Consider the following 4169-nt stretch of genomic DNA (forward strand, 5'->3'; position numbering starts at 1 on the left):
TTATTCTGTGATAATACTGTTAGTATGGGCGGTATTGTTGCCAAACGGTTAAGTTTGAACCGTACAAAGGGCCCCATCTTTGGAGGTATTTACGCTTCATGCCTTGCTGCACACTATAACATACCTATTAGGCACTATGAAAAAGAAGAAAAATTGCTGCCCACTTTTTATTTAGATTATAAGAGTATGGTAGCACATGACTTTATTGTTAAGAATAGGGAAGGGGCGCTTAAATACAAATTGTTCTTTGATAAACATCAACCTGAGACTATTACCTTGCCTGCTCCTTCTCTGTTTGATTTATCTGCAGGTCTGTATCTTGTTCCGCTGGCAGCCATTCACGCCTACCAGAACCCTACATCAGCGATAGAGCCGGAGCCGGAACCACAATTTGAACCTCCGCGACAGTCTAATTACCAGTGGGATCCGGAGATGATTGCCAACCAGTGGCAATCAGAGTCTTCTTCATCTCAGTACGACCCCGGCTACAACTATGGATATCCGCCAGGCCACCCGTGGCAATAAACCAACTTAGGCCAAAAGCCTAAGCTTGGGGGTGTACGTATTTATCACCGACATTACATTCATGTTCACACACTCATTGCTAGATGTCGGTGCTCATACTCTTTCATTGTAATATCCATGCTAGTTTATTTTCTTTTTCTTACTTTCCTCTTGTGTGTTTAATAAACCTTAAGAAAACCAAAAAATTTAGTGTAGCTTTTAGTTAGTTTACTTTTCTTGCTGTAGTAGTAATAATTAAAAAGAAAACCCAAAAAGATTTCCCGTTCTTCTTTTGCTTGTTAGGAGCTTTCCCATGTAAATAGTTTTATTTCTTTTCTTTTCTTTGGGGGTCGATAGGAGAAGACCATGATTAAACTGTTGAAGTGGCCCTTATATGCATTGCTGTTGATTTAGCCAAGAGCCCATATTGCCTTGTCTTCTCCTGTTTATTGAATGCTCGCAGATTCCAGCTTAGTCCAATGCACGTGCACACTTATTATTATTCACATCGTTCGGTCGTGCAAGTGAAAGGGAATTATGACGATATATGATGGACTGATTGAGATGAGAGAAGCGGGTATGAACTCGACCTCTCTTGTTTTTGTAAATATGATTAGTTCATCGTTCCTGATTCAGCCTATTATGAATAAACATGTTTGCAATGACAATTAGGGATCATAGTTGCTTATGCCATGCTTGATTAGCTATGAGTTATAATGGTTTACCTTGCGTGCCAACATGCTATTAAAATGGTTGTGATGTGGTATAGTGGGGTGGTATCCTCCTTTGAATGATTCAAGTGACTTGACTTGGCACATGTTCACACATGTAGTTGAAACAAATCAACATAGCCTTCATGATATTTATGTTCATGGTGGATTATATCCTACTCATGCTTGCACTCAATGTTTATTAATTTTAATGCATGTTCATGACTGTTGTCGCTCTCTAGTTGGTCGCTTCCCAGTCTTTTGCTAGCCTTCACCTGTACTAAGCGGGAATACTGTTTGTGCATCCAGTCCCTTAAACCCAAAAGTTATTCCATATGAGTCCACTATACCTTCCTATATGCGGTATCTACCTGCCGTTCCAAGTAAATTTGTATGTGCCAAACTCTAAACCTTCAAATGAAATTCTGTTTTGTATGCTCGAATAGCTCATGTATCAACTAGGGTTGTCCGTATCTTCCATGCTAGGCGGGTTATTCTCAAGAGGAGTGGACTCCGCTCCTCACTGACGAGAAAATGGCTGGTCCCCGGGGTGCCCAGTCCCATGCTTTATGCAAATCAAATCAAAATAATTGCAAACAAAACTCCCCCTGAGACTGTTGCTAGTTGGAGGCACTCGTTATTTCGAGCAAGCCATGGATTGATGCTTGTTGGTGGAGGGGGAGTATAAACTTTACCATTCTGTTTGGGAACCGCCTATAACGTGTGTAGCATGGAAGATATCGCCATCTCTCGATTGTTATGTTGACAATGAAAGTATGCCGCTCAAAATATTATTTATCTCTGCTTGAAAATCGAGCTCTAGCACCTCTACAAATCCCTGCTTCCCTCTGCGAAGGGCCTATCTATTTACTTTTATGTTGAGTCATCACCCTCTTATTAAAAAGCACCAGCTGGAGAGCACTGCTGTCATTTGCATCCATTATTGTTAATTTATATTGGGTATGACTATGTCTGGATCTATTTTACCATGAATTACAATGTCTAGTCAGTCCTTGATCTTTAAAGGTGCTCTGCATTTATGTTTTGCGGTCTCAGAAAGGGCTAGCGAGATACCATCTTGTTATATCATATCATGATTGTTTTGACAAAGTGTTGTCATCCGAGATTTATTATTATTGCTCGCTAGTCGATTATGCCATTGATATGAGTAAACATGAGACCTAAGAGTTATTGTGAATATGTTAGTCATAATCTTTGCTGAAAACTTGAATGCTGGCTTTACATATTTACAACAACAAGAGCAAACAGAGTTTGTAAAAGTTTTTCTTTATCACTGTCAGTTTATCAACTGAATTGCCTGAGGACAAGCAAAGGTTTAAGCTTGGGGGAGTTGATACGTCTCCGTCGTATCTACTTTTCCAAACACTTTTGCCCTTGTTTTGGACTCTAACTTGCATGATTTGAATGGAACTAACCCGGACTGGCGCTGTTTTCAGCAGAATTGACATGGTGTTAATTATGTGCAGAAACAAAACTTCTCGGAATGACCTGAAACTCCACGGAACTTATTTTTGGAAAATATTAAAAATACTGGAAGAAGAATCCACGTCAGGGGGGCCTCCACCTGTCCACGAGGGTGGGGGGCGCGCCCCCCTGCCTCGTGGGCCCCCTGACGCTCCACTGACCTCAACTCCAACTCCATATATTCGTGTTCGGGGAGAAAAAATCACAGAGAAGGATTCATCGCGTTTTACGATACAGAGCCGCCGCCAAGCCCTAAAACCTCCCGGGAGGGCTGATCTGGAGTCCGTTCGGGGCTCCGGAGAGGGGAATCCGTCGCCGTCGTCATCATCAACCATCCTCCATCACCAATTTCATGATGCTGACCGCCGTGCGTGAGTAATTCCATCGTAGGCTTGCTGGACGGTGATGGGTTGGATGAGATTTATCATGTAAGCGAGTTAGTTTTGTTAGGGTTTGATCCCTAGTATCCAGTATGTTCTGAGATTGATGTTCCTATGACTTTGCTATGCTTAATGCTTGTCACTAGGGCCCGAGTGCCATGATTTCAGATCTGAACCTATTATGTTTTCATGAATATATGTGAGTTCTTGATCCTATCTTGCAAGTCTATAGTCACCTACTATGTGTTATGATCCGGCAACCCCGAAGTGACAATAATCGGGACCACTCCCGGTGATGACCGTAGTTTGAGGAGTTCATGTATTCACTACGTGTTAATGCTATGGTCCGGTACTCTATTAAAAGGAGGCCTTAATATCCCTTAGTTTCCGCTAGGACCCCGCTGCCACGGGAGGGTAGGACAAAAGATGTCATGCAAGTTCTTTTCCATAAGCACGTATGACTATATTCGGAATACATGCCTACATTACATTGATGAATTGGAGCTAGTTCTGTGTCACCCTATGTTATGATTGTTACATGATGAACCGCATCCGGCATAATTCTCCATCACCGATCCAATGCCTACGAGATTTTCACATATTGTTCTTCGCTTTTTTACTTTTCCGTTGCTACTGTTACAATCACTACAAAACCCAAAAATATTACTTTTGCTATCGTTACCGTCACTTCCATATTACTTTGCTGCAGATACTAAGTTATCTAGGTGTGGTTGAATTGACAACTCAACTGCTAATACTTGAGAATATTCTTTGGCTCCCCTTGTGTCGAATCAATAAATTTGGGTTCAATACTCTACCCTCGAAAACTGTTGCGATCCCCTATACTTGTGGGTTATCACTATGTACTCCGCTTTGCACGTAGGTCCCGCCACGACGCTTTGTTTAGGACTGCACCAACTGACAGCTCCACCGTTCAATGTAAACACGTATCCGGTTTGCGATTTAGAATCGTCCGGATCAGTGTCAAAGCTTGCATCGACGTAACCATTTACGACTAGCTCTTTGTCACCTCCATAAACGAGAAACATATCCTTAGTCCATTTCAGGTATTTCAGGATGTTCTTGACCG

The sequence above is a fragment of the Aegilops tauschii genome, chromosome 3, assembly GCF_002575655.3.
Source record: "Aegilops tauschii subsp. strangulata cultivar AL8/78 chromosome 3, Aet v6.0, whole genome shotgun sequence".
In the NCBI taxonomy this organism is placed as follows: domain Eukaryota; kingdom Viridiplantae; phylum Streptophyta; class Magnoliopsida; order Poales; family Poaceae; genus Aegilops; species Aegilops tauschii.